The sequence below is a fragment of the Heterodontus francisci genome, chromosome 23 (assembly GCF_036365525.1).
Source record: "Heterodontus francisci isolate sHetFra1 chromosome 23, sHetFra1.hap1, whole genome shotgun sequence".
Taxonomy (NCBI): Eukaryota; Metazoa; Chordata; class Chondrichthyes; order Heterodontiformes; family Heterodontidae; genus Heterodontus; species Heterodontus francisci.
Window position 1 is genome coordinate 3,234,154 of NC_090393.1, and position 16,702 is coordinate 3,250,855.

Sequence of the window (16,702 nt, forward strand, 5' to 3'; positions counted from 1 at the left end):
TTGCAGTCGGGACTAAATTATTCTTTAACTGCGGCAGACAGTATTGCTTCATTGTCAACACAACTAGATCTCAAAATAACTATGTTTGTATGTGACCACTTATCTTTAAGAACAATTGAATATTTCCATCATTTTTTTTTTGATTAGATTAGAGATACAGCACTGAAACAGGCCCTTCGGCCCATCGAGTCTGTGCCGAACATCAACCACCCATTTATACTAATCCTACACTAATCCCATATTCCTATCAAACATCCCCAACTGTCTCTATATTTCCCTACCACCTACCTATACTAGTGGCAATTTTATAATGGCCAATTTACCTATCAACCTGCAAGTCTTTTAGCTTGTGGGAGGAAACCGGACTTGCAAACTCCACACAGGCAGTACCCAGAATCGAACCCTGGTCCCTGGAGCTGTGAGGCTGCGGTGCTAACCACTGCGCCACCGTGCCGCCCTAAATCATGTTAAATTATTCTGGGGTCTGTCCCTTGGAGCAGGTGAGTCATCTGGTGTTACAGTTTTTAATGTTTATTTCAAAGTACTTATGACATTTAATTTGCAACTCAGTGGCTGTGGTGGATGTTGTTTTGATTTTATTGAATGAATTTATGTTCCAATGATAATACATCACCAGAGATATTGGCTGCCGGATGGTTACATGGATACAGATGAAGATCAGTGTTGCAAGGATCCATTTTTTATTTTTATTTCTTTTGGGTAATGAGTTTGTGTGGCAATATTAATCATAAAATAGAATTTCTAAGTGCTTTTTAAATGAGATAATGCATGCTGTGGCAAATGATTTGCCTTTGTTTTCCATAGATGTTTTATAAAATTAAAAACAAATGTATTCAACATCTGTGGAAAGTGTTGGAAGAGGGAAAGCTAAAGTTGATTGGACAGAGCAATCAAAGTGAAGGATGCTCAAATGATTTGTGGCACACATCGGTGAGTACAGTGCTGTTACACCACCAGCAAGATGTGCTGTCGCTTTGCACAGTGAATTTTGTTTCAACTGGACTGATGGTAGAGAGAAGAATGTACGGATTCCAGCTTTTGTACTTGAATTGTTTAATCAGACCTGGAAGCCCAGATGGCACCAGGAAGCCCAGCGTCACTGGGCAGAAATCAACACCAGAAGTGCTGCCTTTTTTGCTACCAATAAAATAATCTAACCGGATGAATTGTTCTATGTGGAATAGTAGTAATTGAATGACAATGGCAGTCGGCCTGCGACCTCCATCTTCTGATTTGAGTTCCTAAGATAAAACAGGCCTCTCACCGGACCTGAACTCATGCTACCTCTCCCTGTGAATCAGTACCCTTTTGCCATTCCCTTGTGCCACTCTTCCTTCCCTTACCCCAGGCTGTCATGACATCTCCCCTCTGCTTCTTGGTGGACTATGCTGCCTGCCACTTTCTCCATCAACTGGGACCTGGTGATCAGCTTTTTGACACCAGTAAGGACGGGTGGCCACATGCATCTTTCCTAGCCTCGATCCAGGAACCATGTGTATCTTACGAAGGCATGTAGTCCACTTATACTATAATTGGTGGTGCACAGTCTGCAAATACATCACAGCACTGTGTGATTTGCAGAGCCAACATGGCATTCCCAGATTTCCAGACTCGCATACCATCAGTTCCAGAACTCAATGCACCCATACTTAGGCATTCCATCTGTTGCACCCAAACCCCACCATTTACCACATTGCTCTCGGACCACAGAACCCCAATTCTGATGCTCCCATAACCTGCATCCCCTCCTGGTTGACTCTTCAGGGTTTCTGAAGTAGTCCAGCAAGTTAATCAGTTGTGCAAACAATCGCTCAAAAAGTGACCAACTAGAGATGGCTAGTCAATTCAAGCCTGTTGCCATGGCTAACATCCTGAGAACATATTAACAAAACATACTGGACCACAAGAAAACCTACTGAACCTAAAGTTGCCTGTCAAGATTTCACCGCTGGAATTTTGTCACATGTCTATGTACCCATCCGGAGAACGATCTCGTCGTACCAATGACCGTTGAAGTACCTTGTCCTATGCTGCTTTGTGAGATGTTGTGGAGTGAATTTTTTTTTTTAATAAGAGCCTAATTAATCACATCAATGCTGTGGCTTAGCTGAGATTGCACTGTGTAGGCAACTGAGGGGCCAGAGCTGTGTCAAACTGTGTTGTGACAAAGTTGCACCTTGGGAACAGCATGAGGCCATTCAGCCCTTTGAGCCTTTTCCATCATTCAGTTAGGCCATGGCTGATCTGCACCTTAAATGCATTTACCTGTGTTCGGTACATATCCTTTGATGTCCTTACCTAAGAAAAATCTTTTGATATAGGAATGGGAGTAGGCCATTCAGCCAGGGTTGTCACAGTTATATTATTCTTCAGTTGATAAGTGCCACATGGGATTAGGGGTAATATACTGGCATGGATTGAGAATTGGTTAATGGTCAGAAAACAGAGAATAGGAATAAACAGATCATTCTCAGCTTGACAGGCTGTGACTAGTGGGGTACCACAAGGATCAGTGCTTGGGCCCCAGCTATTCATGATCTATGTCAATGATTTGGATGTGGGGACCAAATATAATATTTCTAGGTTTGCTGATGACACAAAACTAGGTGGAAATGTGAGATGTGAAGAGATACAAAGAGGTTTCATGGGGATCTAGATAGGCTAAGTGAGTGAGCAAGAACATGGCAGATGGAATATAATGTGGAAAAATTTGAAGTTATCCACTTTGGTAGGAAAAACAGAAATAGTATTTCTTAAATGATGAGAGATTGGGAAGTGTTGATGTCCAAGGGACCTGGGTGTCCTTGTTCATAAGTCACTGAAAGCTAACATGCAGGTGCAGCAAGCAATTAGGAAGGCAAATGGTAGGTTGGCCTTTATTGCAAGAGGATTTGAGTACAGGAGTAAAGAAGTCTTGCTGCAATTGTATAGAGCCTTGGTGAAACCACACCTGGAGTATTGTGTACAGTTTTGATCTCTTTACCTAAGGAAGGATATACTTGCCATAGAGGGAGTGCAACGAAGGTTCACCAGACTGATTCCTTAGATGGTGGGATTGTCCTTTGAGAAGAATGAGAGGTGATCTCATTGAGGCACACAACATTCATCAGGTCTCGACAGGGTAGATGCAGGAAAGATGTTTCCCCTGGCTGGGGGTTCCAGAACCAATGGACACAGTCTCAGAATAAGAGGTAGGCCCTTCAGGACTGAGACGAGGAGGAATTTCTTCACTCCGAGGGTGGTGTATCTTTGGAATTCTCTACCCCAGAGAGCTGTGGAGGCTCAGTCATTGAGTATATTCAAGACAGAGATCGATAGATTTCTAGATATTAAAGATATCAAGGAATATGGGGATAGTGCAGGAAAATGGCGTTGAGGTAGATGATCAGCCATGATCTAGTTGAATGGCGGAGCAGGCTCAAGCGGCTGAATGGCCGCCTCCTGCTCTTATTTCCTATGTTCCTATGTTTTTTTTATTCTTTGCAAACTATTCCCCAGTCAGCAGTACAGGCACACAATCGATTTCTGGCTCCTTCCTTCAGGGCACTAATTGAGATGGCCAATATGACACTGAATGTTGTTAATTCTTCCATGCGCAGTACTTGTAGTGATGTGTGGATCGATCTGCTGACAGCAAAATCTGCCACTGGGGGAGGGAGTTAAGGAAAAGAAGTGAACTCATTTTCAGATTGACTTGTTCCTGGAAATTCTAAATCAGTTTAGCACCCATTCACAGTAGCCTCTGTCTTTTATTAAAGTAGTATCGTCTTTACACTCATTAGAACAAAAATATTTAATATTATTTTAAAAAATTGTAGTATGATGTGTGTAACTTACATATTGAATGCAATTTTTGTCCTAGTTTATTTTAGTTCAAACACTACAATATCATTCCTTAAAACCTGCCCTTACAGACAGGTTCTTCACTCCCTTCTGATTTTTGTTTATCCTTTTATTCAACTATGCGTTGCACAACAAGGAATTCTGGTTTTTAAACAGCCTTTTGTTGACCCTGAATAGGCTTTTCATTGCATCACTCTTCTTTACAGTTGGCTGACTTGGGTGTACCAGCAAAGGATTTTCAAATGCTTTTTATTTGTTGGCTCATCCAGGATGCATTATGGTTCCATAACTGTTCAATGTAGTTATGATCACAGAATTGTTACAGTGCAGAAGGAGGCCATTCAGCCCATTGTGTCTAAATCGACTCTCCAAAAGAGCAATTCACTCAGTTCCATTCCTCCACATTCTCCCCATAACCTTCTCCTTGAAACCTTGCACATTCTTCCTTTTCATATAACAGTCTAATTCCCTTTTGAATGCTTCAGTTGAACCTGCCTCCACCAAACTCTCAGGCAGTGCATTCCAGACCTTAACCACTCTCTGTGTGAAAAAGTTTTTCCTCATGTCACTTTTGCTTTTCTTACCAAACGCTTTAAATCTGTGCTCTCTCATTCTCGATCCTTGCACGCGTGGGAACAGTTTCTCCCTATCTACTCTGTCCAGACCCCTCATGATTTTGAATACCTCTATCAAATCACCTCTCAGCCTTCTCTTCTCCAAGGAAAACAGCCCTAACTTCTCCAATCTATCTTTGTAACTGAAATTCCTCATCCTTGAATCCTGTCCTCAGTGTTTTCTCGATGGTGAGATCACTGAGTCCACTTGCTTTGTAGAGGATTAAGGAACATGCTTCCTTCACCCTGTGGTGTAACCCCTCAGACTCCAGTGTGTAATGTCACCCCTCAGAACAGTTATAGCATTAGTACCACAAATTCAACATCTCTTCTACTGTGAAGATCTAACGAGGAGCTAAACATATGAGAAACACATTCTGTGTCCTGTAGTTCTAAAACAAATCATCCTCCGTAACATAATTTCACAAATGCACCTGGCCAGTGAAGTACAGGAAGAGGACCACGCCCACTTACGTGTTAATCTGTTATTTCATAAGGAGAAAATATTTGCATGGTAGAAAGAGCTCCTCACGTTCTCATCATGGATCCCTCAACACTTCAGTTTTAATTACAGATTTTCAAAAATTCTTTTGAAGTTTTTCCTCCGTGTAAAAGAGTAATTCTCTGAAGATAAATTCTAGTGTATAGGAACAGGAGGAGGCCATTTAGCCCCTCAAGCATGCTCTGCCATTCAATGATATCATGGCTGATCTGTGATCTAACTCCATATATCTACCTGTGCCTCATATCCCTTAATATCTTTGGTCAACAAAAACCTATCAATATCAGATTTAAAATTAACAATTGATCTAGCATCAATTGCCATTTGTGGCACACAGTTCCAAACTTCTCTTGCACGTGCACGTATTTCCTAACTTTGCTGCAAGGCCTGGCTCTGATTTTTAGACTATGTCCCCGAGTCCTAGATTCCCCCAACCAGCAGAAAGTTTATTTCTATCTACTCTATCTGTTCCTCTTAATATCTTGAAAACTTTGATCAAATCACCCTTTAATCTTTTAAATTCCAGGGCATATAATCTAGTTTGAGCAACAATTGTACAACAACTGGATAGCTTCAGTTCCAAGCTCTCCTCATGGGCAGGGAGACATTTCAAAAGGTTTACAGATTGGAAGGAAATGAATGTCGAGCAGGAGCAGAATCTATGAAGGATGAAGGGTTGGTAAAAGTACAGTCAAAAAGAAGGATTGTGTGAAGTTATTGAAAGCAAAGTAAGAGAGCTAGCAATGCAGAGTCATAGAGCCATTTACAGCACAGAAGGAGGCCATTCGGCCCATCGAGTCCATGCCAGTTCACCATGGAGATATTCAGTCGGCCCAACCGCCCCCCCCCCCCCCCCCCAACCACCCACCGCTCCCTCAATCCCCATAGCCTTGCAAGTCTTTTTCCTTCAAGTGACCATCCAACTTCCTCTTGAAGTCATTGATTGGCTGTGCTTCCACCACCCTTGTCGGCAGCGAGTTCCAGGTCATTACCACCCGCTGCGTAAAAAAGTTCTTCCTCATATTGCCCCTGCATCTCTTGCCCAAAACATACAATCTGTGTCCCCTAGTCCTTGTACCATTAGTTAATGTGAACAGTTTTTCCTTGTCTAACTTATCTAAATCTGTCATAATATTGTACATTTCTATTAAATCTCCTCTCAATCTCCTTTGTTCTAAGGAAAACAACCTCAGTTTTTCCAACCTAACCTTTTAACTAAAATCGTCCATCCCTAGAACCATTCTGGTAAATCTCCTCTGCACCTTCTCAAGGACCACCGCATCCTTCCTAAAGTGGTAATTAGAGCTGGACGCAATACTCCAGTTGGGGCCTAACCAGAGCTTTATAAAGGTTCAGCATAACTTCTCTGCTTTTTTTTACAATGCCTCTATTTATGAAGCCCAAGATCCCAAGTGCTTTACTAACCACTCTCTCAATATGTCCTGCCACCTTCAAAGATCGACGCACATGCACCCCTGGTCCCTCTGTTCCTGCACACTCTTTAGAACTATACCATTAAGTCTATATTGTCTCTCCTCATTCCTTCTGCCAAAATGCTTCACCTCACACTTGTCAGTATTGAATTCCATCTGCCACCTTTCTGCCCATTCTGCTAGCCTATCTATGTCCTGTTGCAGGCAGTTCATATCATCCTCACTATTTATCACACTTCCAGGTTTGGTGTCACAGAATCACAGAAATGTTACAGTGCAGAAGGAGGCCATTCAGCCCATTGTGTCTGCACTGGCTCTCTGAATGAGCAATTAACTTAGTGTCATTGCCTGCCTTCTCCTTGAAACCTTGCACATTCTTCCTTTTCATATAACAGTCTAATTCCCTTTTGAATGCTTCAGCTGAACCTGCCGCCACCACAGTCTCAGGCAATGCATTCCAGACCTTAACCACTTGCTGCGTGAAAAGGTTTTTCCTCATATCGCTTTTGCTTCTTTTGCCAATTACTTGAAATTTGTGCTCTCTCATTCTCGATCCTTTCAAGTGTTGGAACAGTTTCTCCCTATCTACTCTGCCCAGACCCCTCATGATTTTGAATACCTCTCTCAAATTTCCTCTCAGCCTTCACTTCTCCAAGGAAAACAGCCCTAACTTCTCCAATCTATCTTCATAACTGAAGTTCCTCATCCCTGAAACCATTTGCATGAATCTTTTCTGCACTCTCTCCAATGCCTTCCAATCTTTCCTAAAGTGTGGCGCCTTGAACTGGATGCAATACTCAAGCTGAGGCCGAACTAGTGTCTTATAGAAGTTCAACATAACCTCCTTGTTCTTGTATTCTATGCCCCAATTAATAAAGCCCAGGATACTGTATGCTTTATTAACCGCTCTCTCAACCTGTCCTGCCCACCTTCAATGACTTATGCACGTATACACGCAGGTCCCTCTGCACCTGCACCCCATTTAGAATTTTACCCTTTATTTTATATTGTCTCTCCATGTTCTTCGTACCAAAATGAATCACTTCACTCTTCTCTGCATTGAACTTCATCTGCCAACTGTCTGTCCATTCCACCAACTTGGTCTATGTCCTTTTGTCATCGGCAAATTTGGAGTTTCTACTCTGTATTCCAAGATCCAAGTCATTTATATATAGCAAAAAAAGCAGTGATCCCAGCACCGATCCTTGGGGAACACCACTGTTTACTGACCTCCAGCCTGAAAAACAACCGTTTACTATAAGTAAAATAAAAACAGAAAGTGCTGGAAATACTCAGCAGGTCAGGCAGCATCTATGGATAGAGAAACAGAGTTAACGCTTCAGGTCTGATGAAAGGTCACAGACCTGAAACGTTAACTCTGCTTCTCTTTCCACAGATACTGCATGACCTGCTGAGTATTTCCAGCACTTTCTGTTTTTATTTAAAATTTCCAGCATCTGCAGTATTTTGCTTTTCATTTACTACAACTCTCTGTTTTCTGCCCTTAAGCCAATTTTTTTATCCAATTGGACACTTATCCTCCTATTTGTTACGACCAGGTGAGAAAGAGGTCTCAGCTCCCTTTCAGCCTTCACCTGGTCTTACTGTAGCAGGGTTTAATTTTAAACGCACCGTGTTTTTAGCTCCCCCTTGGTGAATCCTTGTTCACCACTTTCCAATTATAAGGTAAGGAAACCAGCACAAACAGGCTTTCTTAGGTTTAAAGAAAAAAAGTTGAAATTTATTAAACTTAATCTTAAACTAATTCGGTTGACGCCTATGGATACATGACACGCCCACGCTAGCATGCATACGCAATATACACATGCAAATAGAGACAGAAAAGAGCAGAGGAAAAATAAAGTGGAGAAGTTTGAGGCAGTATCTGAAGAATCTTTGTTATGGTTCTTTGAACTCACTGTAGAGTCTTTGATTGAAGGTAGATCTTGCTTTTCGTTAGGGTTTTTCAGTATTTTTAAACCTTGTTCACTGTAGGAGACTTTTTTCTCTTGGGGCTCGTGCCTTCAGTGGATTCAGAGGCATGTGAGAAAGAGATGGGAGCAGGCAGACAGGAGAGGCTGTGGCGAGCCAGCCAGGAGAGATCTTCTCAGTCCAGGAGCATTCTGCATTCTGCCCAAACTGTTTGTACAAATTCAAAAAACTCATGTTGCCCAGCAGGTTAGTCATGTGTCTAGTTGGTTTGACCATGTCCGTTTATGTATTCGGCCATCTTAGCAGTCACCCTGGAATGCGAGATCCCCCACCTTCAATATCTGGTGATCAAAGGTCCATTGTGGGTTGAATGTTTCAGGGAGTGGCTCTTTTGACCTTCCAACACTGTCTGTTAATATGCAAATATCTTTCCAGCCACGGCTGATCTGTTTAACAAGTCCTTTCTTCACTCCAGTAACAGTTTAAAATCAATGTTCATGACAAAATTAATGTGCCTCATTCTTGGCAGGTGGGGGCCTGGCATGACATATTCCACGAGCCTCAATTTTGTTAGCCAGCCTTTTATGTGGTACCTTATCAAAGGCTTTGTTAAAATCCACATAAACAACATCCACCGCATTCCCTTCATCAACCTTTTCTGCTATTTCATCAAAAAATTCAATGAGGTTAGTCAAACATGATCTGCTTTTCACAAATCCATGCTGGCTATTGTTAATTAACTCAAACCTCTCCAAGTATGTGTTGATTTTTTCCCCCTGATTATTGTTTTTAATACCTTACCCACCACTGATGTTAAACTAACTGGCCTGTAGTTGGTAGGACTGTCTTTAAACCCTTTCTTGAATAAGGGTGTCACATTTGCTACTCTTCAATCCTCTGGCACCTTCGTTTCATGGGATGTGGGCATTGCTGGCCGGTCCAGCATTTATTGCCCATCCCTAATTGCCCAAGAGAAGGTGGTGGTGAGCTGCCTTCTTGAACTGCTACAGTCCATGTGGGGTAGATACACCCACAGTGCTGTTAGGAAGAGAATTCCAGGATTTTGACCCAGTGACAGTGAAGGAATGGTGATATAGTTCCAAGTCAGGATGGTGTGTGGCTTGGAGGGGAACTTGCAGGTGGTGGTGTTTCCACACATCCGCTGCCCTTGTCCTTCTAGTTGGTAGAGATCGCGGGTTTGTAAAGTGCTGCCTGAGTAGCCTTGGTGCATTGCTACAGTGCATCTTCTAGATGGTGCACACTGCTGCCACTGTGCGTCGGTGGTGGAGGGAGTGAATGTTTTGTGGACGGGGTGCCAATCAAGCGGGCTGCTTTGTCCTGGATAGTGTCGAGCTTCTTGAGTGTTGTTGGAGCTGCACCCATCCAGGCAAGTGGAGAGTATTCCATCACACTCCTGACTTGTGCCTTGTAGTTGGTGGACAAGCTTTAGTGAGTCAGGAGGTGAGTTATTCGCCGCAGGATTCCTAGCCTAGGTATTGTGCAATGAGAGAGGAATAATTGACTATCTAGTGGTGCGAGACCCCTTGGGGATGAGCGACCATAATATGATAGAATTCTTCATCAAGATGGAGAGTGACGTAGTTGATTCTGAGACTAGGGTCCTGAATCTTTGTAAAGGAAACTACGAAGGTATGAGGCGTGAGTTGGCTATGACGGATTGGGAAACGTTGCTTAAAGGGATGACGGTGGATAGGCAATGGCAAACATTTAAAGAGCGCATGGATGAACTGCAAAAATTGTTTAGCCCTGTCTGGCGCAAAAGTAAAACAGGAAAGGTAACCAAACCATGGCTTACAAGGGAAATTAGAGATAGCAATAGATCCAAGGAAGAGGCAGATAAATTTGCCAGACAAAACAACAGACCTGAGGATTGGGAGCAGTTTAGAATTCAGCAAAGGAGGACAAAGGGATTGCTTAGGAAGGGGAAAATAGTGTACGAGAGCAAGCTTGCGGGGAACATAAAAACTGACTGTAAAATTTCCTATAGGTATGTGAAGAGAAAAAGATTGGTGAAGACAAATGTAGGTCCCTTACTGTCAGAAACAGAGGAATTTATTATGGGGAACAAAGAAATGGCTGACCAACCAAATGCATACTTTGGTTCTGTCTTCACAAAGGAGGACACAAATATCATACCAGAAATGTTGGTGAACACAGGGTTTAGTGAGAGAGAGAAACTGAAGGAAATCAGTATTAGTAGAGAAATGGTGTTGGGGAAATTGATGGGATTGAAGGTCGATAAATCCCCAGGGCCTGATGGTATGCATCCCAGAGTACTTAAGGAAGTGACCCGAGAAATAGTGGATGCATTGGTGGTCATCTTCCAAGATTCTATAGCATCTAGAACAGTTCCTACAGATTGGAGGGGAGCTAATGTAACCCCACTATTTAAAAAGGGAGGTAGAGCAAAAGCAGGGAATTATAGACCAGTCAGCCTGACGTCGGTAGTGGGGAAAATTCTAGAGTCCATTATCAAAGATTTTATAGCAGAGCACTTAGAGAACAGTGGTAGAATCGAGCAGAGTCAGCATGGATTTATGAAAGGGAAATCATACTTGACAAATCTACTAGAATTCTTTGAGGATGTAATTAGTAGAGTTGATGAGGGGAGTCAGTAGATGTGGTTTATTTGGACTTTCAGAAGGCTTTCGACAAGTCCCACATAAGAGAATAGCATGTAAAATTCAAGCGCATGGGATTGGGGGTAGTGTATTGCAATGAATAGAAAATTGGTTGGCAGACAGGAAACAAGGAGTAGGGATAAACGGGTCTTTTTCCGAATGGGGGGTGCCGCAGGGATCAGTGCTAGGACCCCAGCTATTCACAATATATATTAATGATTTAGATAAGCGAACTAAATGTAAAATCTGCAAATTTGCAGATGACACAAAACTGGGTGAGAGGGTGAGTTGTGAGGAGGATGCAGAGAGGCTTCTGGGTGATTTGGATATGTTGAGTGATTGGACTAATGCATGGCAGATGCAGTATAATGTGGATAAATGTGAGGTTATCCACTTTGGTAGCAAAAACAGGAAGGCAGATTATTATCTGAACGGCTGTAAACTGAGAGAGGGCAATCGGCAGCGAGACCTGCGTGTTCTCGTACATCAGTCGCTGAAGGTAAGCATGCAGGTGCAACAGGCGGTAAAAAAGGTAAATGGTATGTTGGCATTCATAGTGAGGCGATTCGAGTACAGGAGCAGGGATGTCTTGCTACAATTATACAGGGCCTTGGTGAGGCCACACCTGCAATATTGTGTGCAGTTTTGGTCTCCTTATCTGACGAAGCATGTCCTTGCTATAAAGGGAGTGCAGCGAAGGTTTACCAGACTGATTCCTGGGATGGCGGAACTGACGTATGAGGAGAGATTGAGTCGATTAGAATTGTATTCGTTGGAGTGAGGGGGGATCTCATAGAAACCTATAAAATTCTAACAGGACTTGACAGGGTAGACGCAGGAAGGATGTTCCCGATGGTGGGGGAGTCCAGAACCAAGGGTCATAGTCTAAGGATACGGGGTAGACCTTTCAAGACTGAGATGAGGAGAAATTTCTTCACCCAGAGAGTGGTGAGCCTGTGGAATTCGCTACCACAGAAAGCAGTTGAGGCCAAAACATTGTATGTTTTCAAGAAGGAGTTAGATATAGCTCTTGGGTCTAAAGGGATCAAGGGTATGGGGCGAAAGCAGAATGGCGGAGCAGGCTCGCAGGGCCGAATGGCCTACTCCTGCTTCTATTTTCTATGTCTGTTTCTATGTAGCCTCTGACTTGCTCTTGTAGACACTTTATTTATATGGCTACTCCAGTTTGGTTTCTGGTCAATGGTAACCCCCAGGATGTTGATAGTGTGGAATTCAGCGATCGTAATGCCAGTGAATGTCAAGAGCAGATGATTAGATTGTCTTTGTTGGAGATGGTCATTGCATGGCACTTGTGTTGCGCGAATGGTACTTGCCACATCAGCCCAAGCCTGGATATTGTCCAGGTCTTGCTGCATTTCTACACGGACTGCTTCAGTATCTGAGGAGTCGCGAATGGTGCTGAACATTGTGCAATCATCAGCGAACATCCCCACTTCTGACCTTATGATGGAGAGAAGGTCATTGATGAAGCAGCTGTAGATGGTTGGGCCTAGGACACGACCCTGAGAATCTCCTGCAGTGATGTGGTGGAGCTGTGATGATTGACCTCCAACAACCACAGCCTATTCCTTTCCGCTAGGTACAATTCCAATCAGCGGAGAGTTTTCCCCCTAGTTTCCACTGACTCCAGTTTTGCTAGGGCTCCTTGATGCCATACTCAGTCAATTGCTGCCTTGATGTCAAGGGCAATCACTCTCACCTCACCTCTGGAGTTCAGCTCTTTTGTCCATGTTTGAAACAAGGCTGTAATGAGTTCAGGAACTGAGTGGCCCTGGCAGATCCCAAACTGAGCATCACTGAGCAGGTTATTGCTAAGCAAGTGCCACTTGATAGCACTGTCAATGACACCTTCCATCACTTTACTGATGATTGAAAGTAGACTGTTGGGGCGGTAATTGGCTGAGTTGGATTTGTCCTGCATTTTGTGTACAAGACATACCTGGGCAATTTTCCACATTGCAGTGTAGATGTCGGTGTTGTAGCTGTACTGGAACAGCTTGGCTAGGGGTGTGGCATTTTTTGGAGTGCAGGTCTTCAGTACTATTGCCAGAATGTTGTCAGGGCCAGTAGCCTTTGCAATATCCAGTGCCTTCAGTTGTTTCTTGATACCACGCGAGTGAATCGAATTGGCTGAAGACTGGCATCTGTGATGCTGGGGACTTTGGGAGGAGGGCGAGAGGGAAATGCTTCAGCTGTATCTTTTGCACTGATGGGCTGGGCTCCCCTATCATTGAGGATGGGAATATTTGTGGTGCCACCTCCTCCTGTTGGTTGTTTAATTGTCCACCACCATTCACGACTGGATGTGGCAGGACTGCAGAGCTTAGATCTGATTCGTTGGTTGTGGGATCGCTTAGCTCTTGTCTATCTCATGCTGCTTCCGCAGTTTGGCACGCAAGTAGTCCTGTGTTGTTGTTTCACCAGGTCGACACCTCATTTTGAGGTATGCCTGGTGCTGCTCCTGGCATGCCCTGCTGCACTCTTCATTGAACCAGGGTTTATCCCCCGGCTTGTTGGTAACGGTAGAGTGGGGGATATGCCGGGCCTTGAGGGTACAGATTGGAAGGTTATGGCAAGCCCTACCGCTCTCTCCATCCCCACTCCCATTAGCAACCTGGGATGCAAGCCATTTGGACCAGGAGACTTATCTACCTTAAGCATAGCCAGCCTTTTTACTACCTCCCCCCTCAATTTTTATCCTATCCATTGCCTCTACTCTCTCTGCTTCTACCAATATTTTGTCAGATTGCACTTCCTTAATGAACACTGATACATAGTACTCATTAAATATGTTAGCCTTGCCCTGCGCCTCTAAGCATTTATTACCCTTTTTGTCCTTAATAGGCCCCACTGCACCTCTAATGATCCACTTACTATTTACATGCCAATGGAAGATTTTTGGGTTTCCTTCTGTTGACTGTCATTCTACTCTCAATTTCTCTTTATCAGACTAATTTTCTTCTTCACCTCCCCTCTCCACTTAGTGTAGATTTGAAGAATTCACCTGACATGCATCATACACCTTTTTTTGATGTTTCATCATAATCTCTATCTCCCGAGTCATCCAAAGAGCCCTGTTATTGGTCCCCTTACCTTTCACCCTCATTGGAATGTACCTAGCCTATATCTGAGGCATCTGTTCCTTAAAGATAACCCATTGTTCCGATACAGCTCTTCCTGCCATCTTTGTTTCCATTCTACCCTGACTAGATCCCTTCTCATCACATTGATATTAGCCCTCTTCCAATCTAGACATTTTACCTTATTTTGTTCCTTGCTTTTCTGCATTATGAGTCTAAATCTTATGGTACGATTGTCACTGTTACCCAAGTGCTCTCTGACAGACACTTAGCCCACCAAGATCTAGGAGAGAGTTCCAGAGACATGGTAGTGGAATGAATGGGTGCGAATGGAGTGAAGGAAATAGGTCACCAAAATAACCTGGTAACAGATGAAGAGCAGTGTGCATGTGGGACATACAACTGGATGGGATCATTAACCTAGGAAGAGGGATTTTAATGTGAGGACAAGGATATTTACTGGGGCAAGGAGGACCACTGGAGATTGATGGAGTGTGGGAGAGGCAATGGGCTGGGGCGCTCTAAAATACATGTACTTTATGGAGGCAGTTGAGAAGTTGGGATTGAGATGGTTAAAGGCGTGGATCAGGGTTTAGCCAATGGTGAGTGACGTGGGGAAAAGCAAGCAGTATTGTGGTTATGAAAGAAAGTGGACTTGGTATTGGAATTGATGGGAGGGTGGAAGTTCAGCTTGAGGTTGAGGTGTGCGCAGAGTTTCTGGACCTCCTGATGCTGCTTGAGCTGGCATCTGGGAGAGGTGTTGATGGAATCAGTGCTGCTCCAAGTGCAAACTGAGGGAGGAAAATTGTGCTTGTTAAATTGTGTAAGTGTTTCCTACAGTAAAAGTAAACAGCAGTAATTTGTCTTGTCTGGGTTTATTTCCTCAGCTACTTACTACGTATACGAGGCAGCTGCTGTGACGTCAACAAGTCAGTGATGCCTCTCTGACTTCCTCCTTGTGTCTTGAAACTGAGTGAAAGTTACTTACGACCAGGTTAAGTAGCTGTACTCTGAAGATCTACGGTCTTCCCTGTCAACTTGATAGATGTCTTGTGGCGAAGGAAGGTGAAGGAGCACACTGCATTGAGGTACTCAAGATTAATAACTCCAGATTTCTGTTCTACACTTATCTCTGTTGTTTGCTAGTTGTTGCACAAAGCTGTATTAACTAATTCATTCTTGGTGTAAGTAACAGGCTACATATTAGATAGTGAGAAAAGCATGATGAGATTCTACGGTCCAGTATCTTAACTGATCCAGACAGATACTGTATTTTGATCTAAGGCTTTTCTGTTGCTACTGTAGTGGAATTTCATTTGCGCAGTTGAGCAACGCTTCCTGAGTGAAACAACAATGTTCTTTGGTAAATAATGTTAAGTGTAATTAAAATTAGTATTTTGCTGACCTAAAATTGTTTCCTAATCATTATAACTGCTAAATGCAACTGTGTGTATCCTCAAGGTGTTGTTAGTATGTGCGGCAAGAATTAGTGCTTGGCTGAAATAAACACTAATACTTAGAGGTGACTGAATCAAAGTAGTTTGTTTCAGTCAGGCAGTGTTGTTGAAAAACAAGTTAGCCGCAGAAAACTGAGCAATCAAATCGCTCAATTTCTTTCCCAAAGTTAACTGTCTGAAACTGCCGAGTATCAAAGCTAGCACACTTGGATGCAGTTTAAATTATTGAAACAAAATCAGAAAGTGTCCAAAATACAGAGCAAAATAATTAACATCTGTAAAGGGAAAACACAGGTTAGCATTTCAGGTGCATACTCTTCTGTAGTACTAAAGAGTAACTCTGCTTTCTCTGAAATTATTGAGTTTGGTTTGTTGCCTGTTTTTTTTGCCGATGCTTTTGTTCTTCTCAATTTACAACAGCCCATATCAGTCACGGCAAGCTGCCTTCCCTCCTCCTTGTGGCTAAAGCTCTGGTAACCCATCTTGCTACTCTTGCTCTGTCCCTTCAGCAGGAAACTTACAGTTTACCCTCTGATTCCTTCTTTGTTTTCTCCTTCTCTGTTGTTGTGTATCTGTTGCCTGTCCTGCCTATCCATTCTCCCTGCTTATCAGCCTACTTGTATATTATCAGCCTGAATACTTCCTGGCCTGCAGGTCCCAGGCTCACTCCCATCCTCCTGCGAGTAGCTCGACCCGACTGAAGTCAGTAGTCTGTCTCGCTACAGGCCTGGCTTAGGTATCTAACTCAAGCCAGACCAAGGATCAAATCTAGTACAGCGCTGGCATGTATTACTCAGCTTGTTCTCCTGCTGTCTAAATTTTGATGCATTTTCTTTTTGATGGGAGCTTACTTTACAAAATGACCCCGTAGTTTGAGATGTTGCTTAGGACAAGCTCAGTGTTGAAGATATAACTGACAGTGGTAGCCATCTTAAAATGCATGCAGCAGTTTTCCTTTAGTGTTCCTCACAAACAACCTATGCCAGATGAAGATATTTTCAGAATCATTCCAATGATGCTTGGGGTTTAGAAAAGAATATTTCTGAGCAAGAGAGTTTCTATTTCACTTATTTCGCTATCCTTTCAAAGCTGCAGAGGAAATATGTATAAATGTTTTTTATAGATCTTATCTGCATGCTGAATTTGTGGTCTGATTG

General features: G+C 43.1%; 1 protein-coding gene across 9 annotated transcripts in view; it reads left to right on the top strand.

Annotated features, from left to right (window-relative positions):
• LOC137382536 (membrane-associated phosphatidylinositol transfer protein 2) overlaps positions 1-16,702 on the top strand; it is a 512,884-nt gene that overhangs the window by 99,689 nt on the left and 396,493 nt on the right. For all 9 annotated transcript variants that reach the window (XR_010977216.1, XM_068054553.1, XM_068054552.1 and 6 more), the window contains exon 2: positions 14,976-15,176. The gene's annotated coding sequence lies outside the window, so the exon portion shown is untranslated. The remainder of the gene's footprint in view (positions 1-14,975; positions 15,177-16,702) is intronic.